The 15693-nt window shown below is 33.4% G+C and overlaps 1 protein-coding gene and 1 pseudogene across 6 annotated transcripts in view; one reads left to right on the top strand and one right to left on the bottom strand.

The window, feature by feature from the left end:
* The window catches only part of CRY1 (cryptochrome circadian regulator 1), a 95776-nt gene that overhangs the window by 59482 nt on the left and 20601 nt on the right, over window positions 1-15693 (bottom strand). The window lies entirely within an intron of this gene.
* The window catches only part of LOC309640599 (small ribosomal subunit protein eS8 pseudogene), a 50421-nt pseudogene that overhangs the window by 14918 nt on the left and 19810 nt on the right, over window positions 1-15693 (top strand). The window lies entirely within an intron of this gene.

The raw sequence follows: 15693 nt of genomic DNA, 5'->3' as shown, positions 1-15693 counted from the left end.
ACACAGAGTGAAAGGCAGAGTGGTAAGAGATTAGGCTAGCAAGTTGTCAAGTTCCTGTTCACATAGTATCTTATAAACTATTGTAAGGATGTTGTCTTTTACTCTGAGAAGTAAGTCACTAGAAGACTGATCTTATGGTCACAAAGAATCATAATAGGTTAAATGGGAGGAAAGGCAGAACCAGCAAAGTCTAAAAGGAAACTATTGCAATATTCTATGTAGTGTCTTGGGCCAAGGTAGTTAATATGGAGGTATGAAACATGGTCTGAGTTTGCATACGTTTTGAAAGCACATACAATATAATTTAATTAATATGTTTAAAGTAAAAAAGTATAAATAAAAGCAGGCAAACAAGCAAAAAACAAAAACAAGACAAAAAGTTTAGGGAGTAAGAAATGGCATGTTTGAAAAGGAACCAAAGAAAACTTCTATTAAAAACGAATTGAAATAAAACACAATGATGCAGTTAAAAAGAGATCTTATGAAATGTAAAGCTGACATAAAGAAATTTTATAAAATGAAATACTGAGAGACAAAGAAATGAAAAATATGGAGAAGACCTTAAGAACACAGTGAAAATATCTAACACATGTACAAATAGAGTTCCAAAAGGAGAAAGGAAGATGAAGTAAGGGCAATATTTGAAAAGGTAACAGCTGAAAAATTTTCAGAACTGATGAAAGATACCAACTCTCAGGTTCAAAGAGCCTTACAAATCCAAGAGGAATAAATAAAGTAAAGAAACTCACACCTACATTCATCATTGAAAAACTGAAGAATATATCACAGAAAGAGAAGATTTAAAATTAGACAAAAAGGAACAACATATTACCCTCAAAAAAGCAACAGTGGGAATGGTGGCTGATTATAACTATTATCTCCAATATGCTGAGAAAAAAATACTGTCAATCTAGAATTCTGTACTCAGTGTAAGGACAGAAATACAGTATTCAAACAAAACTTGAGAGAGTTTGCCACTAGCACTATAGATAATTCTAAAAGATATATCTGAGATAAAAGAAAAGTGATTCCAAGTGTAATATTTGAGATGCTAGGAAGAATAAAGAACACAGAAGGTAGTAAATATGTAGGTAAATAAACACTAGTTCTATAAAACAATAAAAATAATGCATTTTGGCTTTTTAAAAAGCAAATAAACAAACAAAAACCAGACAGAATTAGAATATATAAGTCAGGAGGAAAACTAACTGGAGTTTAAAAGTTTAAGTGTTTTAAGGTATGATCCAATATATGGACAAAGTCATTGATTAACTTTAGACATTGATCAGTATAGCTGCAGTAATTTCTAGAGTAAATGCTAGAAGAATAGTTAAAATAATGTATAATTCCCAAGCTTGTACAAAGAAATGAATAAAATTTAAAACAATTAATTAAATTTAAAAGAAGCAAAGATAAAAAAATAAAACAGGCAGAACAAAAAGAAAACACAAAATAAGATGGTAGACATAAATCCAAACACATAGGCAATTATAACAAATGTAAATAGGCTTCAATTAAAAAAATACAAACTGTCAGACCAATTAACCAAAAAACCAAATATATGCTGTTTACAAGAGACATCTAAAACAAAGTTTCCGGAAAAACTGAAACAAAAGGCTACCAAAAGTTCACCATAAAAATATCAAAGAAAGCTGCTGTCGCCGTATCAATTATCAAACAATGAACTTTAAGGAAAAATACTTGGCACCATTCATGATAACACTTCAATTCGCCAGGAAAATATTTTATATATATATATATATATATATATATATATATATAAATTTTACACATACACCCATCACACTTCATAATGATAAAAACTAAAAGCATTGATTAAGCAGGAGGACATATATCTATTATAATAATCTCACAATGTATAAAGTAAAAAGTGACAGAACTTCAGAGAGAAGCACGATTAAACTGGGGGAGATTTTCGAAACTACAATGAGGTATCACCTCACACCAGTTAGAATGGGCATCATCAGAAAATCTACAAACAATGAATGCTGGAGAGGGTGTGGAGAAAGGGGAACACTCTTGCACTGCTGGTGGGAATGTAAATTGATACAGCCACTATGGAGAACAGTATGGATGTTCCTTAAAAAACTAAAAATAGAATTACCATATGACCCAGCAATCCCACTACTGGGCATATACCCAGAGGAAACCATAATTCAAAAAGACACATGCACCCCAATGTTCATTGCAACACTATTTACAATAGCCAGGTCATGGAAGCAACCTAAATGTCCACTGACAGACGAATGGATAAAGAAGATGTGGTACATATATACAGTGGAATATTACTTAGCCATAAAAAGGAACAAAATTGGGTAATTTGTAGAGACGTGGATGGACCTTGTCCATCCACGTCTCTACACTGTCATGCAGTGAAGTAAGTCAGAAAGAGAAAAACAAATATCGTATAGTAACGCATATTTGTGGAATCTAAAAAAATGGTACAGATGAACCGGTTTGCAAGGCAGAAATAGAGACACAGATGTAGAGAACAAATGTATGGACACCAAGGGGGGAAAGGGGGGGGTGGGATGAATTGGGAGACTGGTACTAACATATATACACTAATATGTGTAAAATAGTTAACTAATGAGAACCTGCTGTATAGCACAGGGAACTCTACTTCGCTGTACAGTAGAAACTAACACAACATTGTAAAACAACTATACCCCAATTTAAAAAAAATTTAAAAATAAAAATACATAAATAAGTAAATTTGGGGAGATTTTAATACTCTTCTGATAATAACTGAGATAAACAAGCAGACCAAAAATGATTACAGAAGATTTGGACAACACATTAGCAACTTTGACCGAATGAGGAAAAAAAAAATACTCCATGCAATCACAGTAGTAGACTACTGCTGGAAGAATAGTATGAACATGGAACTTTTTTAAAAAACTGACAATATACTGGGACATTAAAAAAGTCTAAACAAATTTCATAGAATTAAACAATGCAGAGCATATTCTCTGACCTTGGTGTATTTAAGCTAAAAATTAATACTAAAAAGATAATTAGAAAAACTTTACAGGCTTGAAATATATAAATATTATAAATAAATAATACTAAAGGTATATTTACACACCTAAATGCTTTTATTAGGGAAAAAAGGCTAAATATTATTAGCCTAAGTATGCATCTCAAGAAGTTAGAGTAAGAAAAAGATATCAGAAGGAAGAAATAAAAGTAACAGGAGCCATTAATAAAATTGAAAACAAATCTACAATAGAGAAAGACGACCAGTAAGGACAAAAGTTGGTTCTCTGAAGATGATAAAATTAATCAACCTCTGATCAATTCATCACAACAAAAAGGGAGAAGACACAAATAAGCAATATCAAGAATGAAAAGGGCAAAATAAGTACAGATGCTACATACATTTGGGTCACACACACAAAAATAAGTGGGTTTCAATTTCAAGTAATGGCCTAATTCTTTAGATCAACATTCCCATTAAAAACAAATAAAAATATTGGTTAATATATATATAAAAACACATCTTCTTAAAGCAGCTAAGAGCTGACAAGACAATAAAAATTAACAAACTAAAAGCTAAGTAGAACACATAATCAGCTTTTACCCTAAGAGCATTTGCTAATCCCAAAGCATCTGAAGAGCGGTTTTGATCACCTAATGATGCAAGGCGAACAGAAGACAAAGCCTAGGATCAGTCCAAGACGGAAAGTCTAAAAGAAGATACCCAAAAATATTAAGTCAATATGCCAAAACACTACACAAATTCTTAGGAAATGAGTAAACCAGATACAAAATCTTTCACACCGCACTGTGGTGAGGTTGCCTTGGCATTCAGCAGAAAAGGAGGGAAGAAAATAAACAAAAGAAATGAATCTGTTAAGTTGTAAGCACTGACCAGCCCTGGGGCAGATTTGCAGCCCAAATTCAAATCATCAGGATAGTCTGAGAAACTTCAGACCAAAAAGTTAAAAGTGTCCCTCAAATGGCAATGACTCTAGTGCCACTAAGAATTAAGTTCAAATTCTCTCCGAAGAAAGGAACCCTCAGGAATTTCCCACCAATAATTTTCAAAGACAATGAGAAAAATCCTCAAAGCAGCTCGAGGGTAGGGGTAGACTACAGATTACCTTCAAAGGAGCAACAGTGGAAACTAGAAGACAGTAGTATATTTTCAATAAGCTGGAAAAACAAAAAACAACCCAAAATACAGCAATCTAAAATTCTATATACATGAAAATATCTTTCAAGAATTGAGATAAACATATAGACATACTATGATAAAAGATGAAAAGTTCTGTCTCTAAAAGATCTCACTAAAGGAAATTCTAAATGATGTTTCAGACAGAAGTAAAGTGATTTCAGATGATTGTCTAGTATGCAAGAAAAACAAGGAGAAAAGAAAGTAGTAAATATATGGGTAAATATAAATGAACTCTGACTTTACAAAATAATTATGTAATAATGCCTAATAGAATTTTTTTAAAAGGACAGAATTAAAACACAGAGCAAACGTTTAAGTATGGAAGGGAGTAAATGAGATTCTAGACTCCCTGTACTATGCAGGAGGTAAAGCAAAAGGTATGAATCTACTTCAGGCTTTGAAAAATTAAGTATATTATCTTCTTATCTTTTTTTTCACTTTAAAAGTCATAGAATATATTATATTTATGGCACTTGATTAAATTTAACCACATATATGAAAATACTCTTAGAAAACTAGAAATAATTTTCCTTAACTTGTTTACCCTGATAAAAAGCTACTAATGAAAAATCTAAGCAAAAAGCATACTCAATGGAGAAATATTAAAAGATTCCCTTTAAAAAGTGGAACAAGACAAGGAAACCTACTATGACCACTTCTATTCAGTACTTCTTAGAGGTCCTAACTAGTGCAGTAAGACAAACAAACAACAATCAGCTAAACAAACAAATACCAAATAAATAAAAAGTACAGTGATTGGAAGGGAAGAAACAAAATTACCATTATTCAGATGATATGTATACATAGAAAATTTGAGAGACTCTATAGGTAAATAAGAATTAAACATTAATGGATATAAATCATCTCTATATTCTCCTAACAAACAAATTTATTTTTTAAAGATACTGTGTCAAATAGCATTAGAAAACATGAAGAATCTAGGAATAAATGTAATAAAAGTGCAAAAGCTTTTTATGGAGAAAAATGTCTTTCAGTACAATTTTAGCTATTGCCAAGGTAAATGAAGAAATATACTATAAAATGGATTGGAAGACGCAATGGAGTAAAGATACCAATTCCTCCTAATTTGTATGTAGATTTAATACAATGCAATTCCAATAAAAATTCCAATGGGTGGTTTGTGGGAGTAGGGAAGAGAATGATTGGAGAAGGGACAACAGGGACCATGTTGTGCGTTTTCTAAGGAGCCTTAGCATTTTTTGACACTTTAAACTATAAAAATATTTAACTTTGATAAAGATAAATATAGCAAAGAAAAAATATTAACAATGAATGAAAATGTGCCAAATTTTAAGCAACTGTTGCTTTTGGATGAATGGATGAATGGATTTAGAAGGTCTCACCTTGACTCTTAAAAAAATAATTTTCCATTCTTTCCAATCTTTCTTCAATGAATTCCATTGTTTATCCCCCCCATACTGCTTCTTTTAGCTTTTAAAATTGAAATATAGTTAAGTATACAATGAAGCAAACATCCTTGATTAATCACTTTTGTGTTGTGAACAGAACATAACCAACATTCTAAAAACTCCCCTTCTACGCCTTCCCAAATCACAAAGGAAACTACTCTCTTGATTTCTAATTCCAAAAATCAGTTTGGCCTGTTTTTAAACTTTAGTTCATGGAATCTATGTGGTATATATATATATATATTTTTTTTTTTTCTGATTCCTTTCATTAAACATATTTTTGGGTTTTATCCATGTCACTGTGTATAGCTGCAGTTCCTTTTTTATATATAAATATACACCACAATTTATCCATTTTACTGTTAGTGAATATTGGGTTGTTACTAGTTTGAGAACAACTGGGATTCCCAAATTTTGGGATTATTTCTACAAATAATGTTGCTAGGAATATAAAGTGAACTCATCTACACATGTTCATAGATTTCTATTGAGTATATACTTAGGAGTGAAAGGGCTGGGTTACTGGTAATATAACACTCAACATAGAGACCTAGAGTTTCCCAAAGTGTTAACAGTTCACATTCCTAATAGCAGTGTATGAAAGTTCCAGCTGTTCCATATCTTCATCAGTTCTTTGTACTGATAGATCTTTTAATTTTAGCCAATCAATCCAGAAGGTATGTAGCAGTGTTCCGCTGTGGTTTTAACTTATATTTTCCAAATATTTAACGTGGTTTGGGCAATTTTTACCATGTCTGAAGGCTATTTGGATAACTTCTTTTGTGAAATGCGTATTCAAATTCTTGCCCATTTTTAAATTGAGTTATCTATATTTTCATTACTGACTTTTAGTTCTTTATACATTCCTGATACAACTCCCTTGTCAGTCATATGTGTTTCAAATATCTTCACCCACTGGCATCTCACTGGCTTGCCTTTTTACTATCTTATTGCCATTTTTGATAAGTAGAAGTTCTTAATTTAAAAGAATTCCAATTTATCATATTTTCCCTTACAGTTAATGCTTGTGTGTGTGCGTGCGCGCACACGCGCAGGCACATGTACACAAGAATGTGCAACCTGGTTAAGAAATCTTTGCCTCCTCTAAGCTCATGGAGATTCTCTCCTACATTTTATTCTTTAAGAGCATTACTGATTCACCTTACTCATCTGGATCTCCAATTGGTTTTTTGTGTTATGGAACAAGGTAGGGATTCAGATTTTTTTTCCCACATGGATACCAAGGTACTCCTATCTTAGGGAGAATAATATTTAATAATCAGAAGATCTGGGTTCTAGTTCCAACTCTAAAATAATACACAAACCACTGATCTTTCCTAGTATGAGTTTCCTGTTCTAACTCAGATACATATTTAGAATCACTGAATTAGGGGCTTTCCAAGTGTTTATAATATAGCAAGGGAAATAGTTATATAAGCACTATAATCTAAAAAGTATTGTAGATAAGACCGTAAAATCTGAACTAACTGGACAAGATTGAAAATGGTATAAAGAAAGAACAAAAAATGCCAAGTAGAAAGATTTACAAAGTACCTATTACATAACAGGCATAAACGACAATTGTTACATGATGGGTTGGCAAATCAAGAAGCAATATAGCATAGGTATTAAAAATGATAAAGTCCTGACTACCCTATTATGAATGAGTGCAATGAGAAAAAAAAACTAAGTTGGGGGTGGAGGGGATAAAAGAATGTCTCTCTCTCTCTCTAAAGGAGTTTTCTCATAAGCCCAAATTTCAAAAGTGAGAAGACTGGTGTATAACCAAGTAAAATTGAAAAAATAAACAAAAACCTTTAAAAAAAATGTCTGCAATGTTAAGGCTGAAATTTTTGTTTGTTTTTGTTTTAAATGTTAGATATGACAACACAACCCTTTTAAAAATCATGCTCAAGCCAAGAAAATTAACAGAGAGAATTCAAGTCTATACTCAGGATAATAATATAATATTAATAGATGACAGAGAATACAGAATGTCCTATTCCACTAGCCCCTGGTAAATATATATACCCTAACAACAAACTTTAAATAGGGATGTACAAACCTAAAGAGAGAACAGAAGTCCAAGAGATGAATCTTGGCAAGAATAATGAACAAGCTCAAACTGAGAAGAGTCAGAGGACGGCAGATGAGAAAATAAGTCTGTTTTTTTTTTTTTTAACAGGTGTGTATGTGTAGGGAAGATTCAAAAACTATAAGCTAGTAAGTTTAATTATTCACCCCTGGGAAATAATAGAAAGGGTTACTAAACGTAAAGTTTAGAAGCACTTAGAAAACAACGCTTGTTCTAAAAACAAAAACAGAATTGCTGGTAAGTTAACAGCAAGATAACAATCTCTTTTCACTTTCTGACAGGACTATTAGACTGATGGATATATGACAAAGTTAATGATGCTTTTTGTGGACAATATTGAAAATTCTGAACAGTTTGATAATATTTTTAACTATGAATTGTATTCAATAGGGAACTGTTGAATTAGTTAATGTTAACCTGGAGCAAGGACTCTAATATGAAACTCTGTGAGTTTCTGTACTCATATATCTGTACTCATATATCTCTTGACAATTTCATCATTATTTTCAATTATACAAAAAAGGATTTTGAATGTAATAATCATGCTTTATATTAAGACACTATTGGCATAGACATGGCCTGGGGCAAGTGGTTTAATCTCACTGGACCTATTTCTCCATCTGACAAATAGACTAAATCAGTGACTTTTTTGATAGTGATCCATAGCAAGAAATATGATTGAGAACAACTAATCATGTATGTGTTTATGTGTATAACTGAAAGTTTCATAAAATGGCTTACCCTTATAACATAGTGCCCTCTGATAGTTCTAATTCTATATCATTATTTTTAATGTCCATTACAACCTGCAAAATTGATTTCATAACCAAAAATGGGACATGAATACTTTAAGAACTCAGAAACTAAATCAATGCACCCCCACAAAAGCTGACAGCTAAATGCTTGAATTGGGGAAACAGTGACAAATGGATTGCTAATCTACTTTTTACCTGCATTTGGACTTAAAATTATATCTTCAAATTCTATTGCTATACACAAACATACACATTTTCTGTTAATATACCCACTAGTATGTCATTAATTTCTTTCTCTAAACAAATGAACAAAATCATCAAGTGCTAGGAAAGAGTCAAACTCGACTATTAAGCCATCTGCACTGCAATTCAGTCTATAGAAATCCTTTTATCTTATCCTCAACATTAAAAATCACTATTTTTGCCCCACCAAGAAACTGTAACATGTCATTAAGATTCACTACTTAATAAATAAGCCACTGGCAGTCACAAAAATAACATTTTATTGGCATCAGCGTATAAAGAAGTGTGATGATCAGTGTTATAAAGAAATGCACACAACTACTGAGACTAGAAACCCATATAACCACTGCAGGACTGCAGAATTTCTGCAGAAGAGGGAGGAATTAACAGGGATTGCCATTTTGGTCCCTCTACGTTAGGAGAAAAGCCAAAAGGAAAAACTCAATGGTCATAACTACTTAGAGCTATTTACTTCTATCAACAAAGTCTTAGCAAACTAGAAGTAAAAGAGAAAAAAATTAAGATTCTGTAAACCTACAATAAAATCAGAGTGAACTGCTCCTCTCTAACTCCCCACTCCCATTTTCAGCAACTATCAATACTGGGGCCCAAACCCACAGGAACCCTTATCATTTTTTGCCTGGGGAGATATAAATACCCCTGGAGAACAACCATGGCAGACTTTAAATGTTGAAAACATAGCTCTAGGGCCCCAAATTGAGGAAGATTCACAATTCAAAACCTGAGAGTATGCCCCCATGAGAAAAGGGTATTTCCTAATCTAGATGGAAAGAACACTAGTATAGAACTCTAACACAAGTTAACACAGAGCAGAGTTCAGCTCTAAAGCAAAAGCTGTAGTCTAATCAAAGCACACACACACACACACACACACACACACACACACACACACACACACACACATCCCAATGCCACCAAGTAAAGAGAAGTAGATTAAATGCAATGTTTTAGCTCCAAGTATAGTTTCCAGGGAAAAACTGAAAAGGTGTCGATAGATAGGAAAGGAGTTAGGGAGAACACACACATACTATAACAAAACAGAGGGCTTCAAAACAGTTCCCAGGCTCTGCATGCTGAAACTACAAAACACATGAAAAAAAAAAAAAAGACCTAAATAGATGGAGAGATATACTATGTTCATGGATTGAAAGACTCAATATCATTAAGATGTCAGTTTTATACAAACTGAGCTATAGGTTCAGTGCAATTTCAGTCAAAATCCCAGCAGGATTTTTTGTAAATATTGACAAATTAATTGTAAAATTCACATGGAAAAGCAAAGGAACAAGAATAGACAAAAAATTTTTTTGAAAAAGAAAAAATTTGGAGAATTCACACTACCTGATTTCAAGACAGTATGGTTTTTCATGAAAGGACAGATACATACATCAATGGAACAGAAGAGAGAGACCACAAATAAATTAATTTATACATGAGTACACACATACACACTGAATTTTGACAAAGATGTAAAAGCAATTCAATGGAGAAAGGATAGTCTTACCAACAAATGGTGCTGGAACCACCTGAGATCCATATGCAACAAAATGAACCTTGACACATACCACCACCTCACACAAAAATTAACTAAAAACAAATCAAAGACCTAAATATAAAATGTAAAACTATGAAAGTTTTAGAAGAAAACACCAGAGAAATCTTTGTAACTTTGGATTAGGCACTAAAACTACAATCCATACCAAAAAAAATTAATAAACAGAATTTTGTTAAAAAAATTTTAAATTATTCTTTGAAAGACACTGTTAAGAGAATGAAAAGACAAGCTACTGACTGGGAGAAAATATTTGCAAATCATTTATCACACATCTGACAACTTGTACCCAGAATATGTAAAGAGCTCTTAAAACTCAACAACAAAAAACAACCTAATAAAAAATAAGCAAAAGATTAGAACACACATGTCACTGAAGATGATACAGATACGAGAAGTACATAAAAATGCAAACTGAAACCACAATGAGATGCCATTACATCTTATTAGAATGAAAAATTAAAAAAAACAAACCTGATAATACCAAATGCTGACAAGGATGAGGAGCAACTCAAACTCTGATGCATTGCCAGTGGAAATGCAAAATGGTACAATTTGCATTTGCAAATGGTATAAAAACAATCTGGCAGTTTTTAATAAAGCTAAAACATATACTTACCATAAGACCCAGCAATCTCACCCCTAGATATATGCTCAAGCAAAATGAAAACCACATTCACAAGAAAACCTGTGTGTGAATGTTTATAGTGGTTATGTGGGAGGTCCCCATGACAATGCCTAGGTTCAGTGATTTACTTGAAGAACTCATGGGACTCAGCATATAGTCATACTTACAAATAAGATTTAATACAGAGAAAGGAAACAAAGCAAATCCAGCAAAGGAAGAAGGCACATGGGGTAAAATTGGAAACCTGATGAAAGCTTCCAAGAGTCCTCTCCCAGCAGGATGCACTTAATCCTTCCAGCAATGAATTACGACAGTGTATATGAAGTACTATCTACCAGTGAAACTTCCCTGAGCCTAGGAGTACAAGGTTTTATTGGGGGCTGGTCATACAGTCACCATAGCTTATAGTATGTACCAAAATTCCATACTTCCAGAAGGAATGAAGGTATTTAGCATAAACAGTTTAGGCACATAAACCACGCTTATCAGTTAGAGAATGGTGGGAACACTCTTGAAATCCGAGTTCCAGACAATAGCCAAGAGCCAACCTTGCAAACAGGCTTTCCAGGGATAGCAATCTCAGGTCTGTTATGTTAACTCTTTTCTACACAGAAAAGAGTTTGGCTTTATCTAATTGCCAAAAGCTGGAAACAATCCAAATATTTGTTGAACTGGGGAATGGATAAACAAATCATAGAACATCCATACAATGGAATATTACTCAGTAATGAAAAGAAATGAACTACTGCTACCTACAATGACATGGATGAATATCAAATGCATGATGCTAAGTAAAAGAAGCCAAATTCAAAAGGCAACATGCTATGACATTCTAGAAAATACAAAATAGATCAGTGGTTGCCAGGGGGCTAAAGGGGGGGGGGGCAGGGTGTGAATACAAAGGGATAGAATGAGGGAATTTTTCTGGAATGATGGAACCATTCTGTATCTTGATTTTGGTGGTGGTTGTAATGTTCTGTGCATTAAAACTCAGAGCTGTATACCAAAAAAAGTGAATTTTACTACATGTTAATTTAAATTTTTAAAAAAGTAAAATACCGTTCCCACATTATGCATGAATAAGATGAAAAGAAATAACATCGCAATATTAATGCAAATAAAAGACAAAAATAATTCCACAGCAGGCAAAAAACCCATAAAATCCAGTACAGAAGAAAACAGAACACAAGAAAAAAGCAGAAAAATCTGCCAAAAAGATCTGCACCTTCAGATGAACTTAAAAAGAACATAAAATCAATTTACCAAATGCTTGGAGACAAAAATGAAAAAACAGAAAAATGAGATAAAAAGATTGCAGAGCTACGTAAGAAGAATAAAAACTAATAATAGGCCCCCATTACAGAATTATATTAGAAATAGAAAAGGGCAGAATCCACACAGTATAACCAAATGACTATAACATGTAGGAACTGTAGGAGATGACATGTAGACTACAACAATTTGAGAGAAAAACAATGAAATGATTGAAACCATAAAGACAGGAAAGTCAAAGCCAATCCAACTTAATTAGTAAACTTCAAGTAGTGAACACAACACATGGAATAGAAAAAGTATTCAAAACTATGTTAGAAGAAAATGTCTCTGAAATAGGGAACTGAATCTGTCAAATGTGAATGGATCATATCTCGCTATTGAAGATTAAAAATTCAAATAAGGTTAAGAATACTCAGGTACATACTGTTTATAAGAGTCATACAAAAAATAAAGGCAAAGATAGAGCAGACAAGTCAAAACAAAGAGAAAGCAGGAATCGCAACATTAACAACATCACACAAGGCAAAAAGAAAAAAAAGATGCTCAACAAAAAGAAAGAAGGAACTGTCTAAAATAAGGGTCAGCAAACTATGGCCCATGGGACAAATCTGACCCATGGCCTGTTTTTATATTGGCTCACAAGCTAACAATGGCTTTTACATTTTTAAAGGGTTATATTTTAAAAAAGAAGAAAGAAGAAGAATATAAGACAGAGACTAGGGGCTTCCCTGGTGGTGCAGTGGTTGAGAATCTGCCTGCTAATGCAGGGGACACAGGTTCGAGCCCTGGTCTGGGAAGATCCCACATGCTGCGGAGCAACTAGGCCCGTGAGCCACAACTACTGAGCCTGCAGGTCTGGAGCCTGTGCTCCGCAACAAGAGAGGCCACGATAGTGAGAGGCCCGTGCACCGCGATGAAGAGTGGCCCCCGCTTGCCGCAACTAGAGAAAGCCCTCGCACAGAAACGAAGACCCAACACAGCCAAAAAAAATTAATTAATTAAGAAAAAAAAATTCTTTCCTAAAAAGAAAAAAAAAAAGACAGCGACTATCTGTGTGGGTCACAAAGACTAAAACATTTACCATCTAGCCCTTTAATCTGCTGACCCAAGGTACAATCTACACTAATGCATAGTTAACTTATACATAGGAGGCCTTAATATATTAAGGAAACCAGACTTTTATCATACATATTGACTTGTTCCCCTATACATGCTGTCTTCAGACTTTATGATTATATTGGCATGTACAACTTCTCTATGATTATCTAACTGAATTTACCAATCATTTCTTTTTAGTTTCTAAATTGCATGTTAGAAAGACATACCCTGTACTTCAAGAGTATTTTAAAAATTCCTCCCTAGTTTTCTTGTACAAGTTTTATAGTTTTGTTTTTTATATTTTAAACCACTGAGACACACAGATTACTTTCCTGAGGCCTTTCTAGGAGAAAAGGAAGAGAATCTACGCAGCAGGATACCAGACTGCAGGCTGACTGGGGAAGGGAGATGTTGGAAAAGTTTAGAAAAGAGGAAGAGGAAAATGAGCAAGAGTCTGTATGTAGGCTGAAACCTTACAAATGACTGATAACTGATATTATAGGTTTTCTGCCTCTTCTCATTGGAAAGCTTAAAACTATATTCTTTGTTCAATCTTGAAAGAACCTTCTCAACTGAGGAAGTCTCATGGATCATGAAGCAGTTAATTTCCTAGCTATTTCACATCTCCCTCCTCCCTTATTTGAGAACAAGAGTTTAGGCAGAGAATAAGATCCAATCACCAATCTCTTTGTATCTGAATTCAAGTTATCACTGGGTATTGTCATCTCTCTTTGTTGCTGTTATAAAAAGGATTTTTCTTCCTATGATACTTTCTAACTGGTTGTTTATATGTAACAGAGGGTCAGCAAAGTATGGCCCGTGGGCCAATCCAGCTCATTGCCTGCTTTGTAAATAAAGTTTTATTAGAACACAGACATGTTCATTTGTTTACAAATTGTCTATGGCAGCTTTCATGCTACAACAGGAGATTTGGGTAGTTGTGACAAAAGTTGTACGGTCTAAAATATTTATCACCTGGCCCTTACACAAAAAGTTTGCCAATCCCTAATATGAAAGAAAGCTATTTGTAATTTTGTGGGGTAAAATTCACATCACATAATTTTAACCATTTTAAAGTGCACAATTTAGTGGCATTTACTTCAATTCATAATGTTGCATAATCATTATCTTTTTTCTAGTTCCAAAGAATTTTCATCATCCCAAATGGAAACATTGTACCCATTAAGCAATCATTCTCCATTTCTCCCTTCCCCTATCCCTGGCTACCACTAATTTGCTTTCTGTCTCTATGGATTTACCTATTCTGGATACTGCACATAAATGAAATCATATAATATGTGATCTTTTGTGTCTGGCTTCTTTCACTTAGCATAATGTTTTGGACATTCATCCATGTTGTAGTACCTCATTCCTTTTTATCACTGAATAACCATTCAATTGTATGGATATACTATACTACATTTTATCCATTCATCAGTTGATAAGACATTTTGGTGATTGTTCACAGAGCTGCTATGGACACTCATGTACAAATTTTTGTTTCAATACCTGTTTTTAATTCTTTTGGAATTCTTAGAGTGGAATTGCTGGGTCATATGGTATGACCCATAACACAGCCACAAACAATTCTGTTTACAACTTTTTGTGGAACTACCAAACTGTTTTCCACAATGGCTACATCATTTTACATTTTACACTTTCAACCAGCAATGTATGAGGGTTCAGATTTCTCCACATCCTCACCAGTACTTATTTTCCTTTAAAAGAATTTTTATGATAACTATCCTAGTGGGTGTAAAGTAGTATTACACTGTGGTTTTGCTTTGCATTTCCCTAATGACTAACAATGTTGAATATCCTTTTATGTGCTTGTTAGTCATTGTTGGTATTTTTTAATATATATTTATTTTAAGACTCCTACAAATAAAATTTAAAAAGACAGTTGAAACATCAATAGAAAAATGAGCAAGACTATTAAAAGGCCATTTATAGAAGGAAAAAAGCCTCTAAAGCCAATGTAACAAGAAATGTTCAAACCTATTATAATCAGAAAAGTACAAAACAATCAGACATTACTTTACACTTATTAGATTGGTAAAATTTAGAAACCTGGATAACCTTTAAATGTTGGTATATATGAATATACGAATACTCATACATTGCTTGTGGGAATATAGACTAGTTAGGCTATTGGGGATAGCAACCTGGCATTTCTTAGTCAAACCAAGTACAGGGTTATCTTATGACTCAGCAATTCTATTCATTTTTATACATGTTCCAAAGAAATCCTTACACAGAGTCATGTACAGGATGTTCACTGCAACATAATTTGTGATGTCAGGAAATTGGAAGTAGCTATCACTAAGATAACAGGTAGGTAAAATGAGGTAAATGTCCCACAAAAGTATTATGCAGCTATTAGAGGCAATGGATT

The sequence above is a fragment of the Balaenoptera physalus genome (genome assembly GCF_965194825.1).
Source record: "Balaenoptera physalus genome assembly, chromosome: 13".
Classification (NCBI taxonomy): Eukaryota; Metazoa; Chordata; class Mammalia; order Artiodactyla; family Balaenopteridae; genus Balaenoptera; species Balaenoptera physalus.
This window is presented reverse-complemented; position numbering and strand designations above follow the sequence as displayed.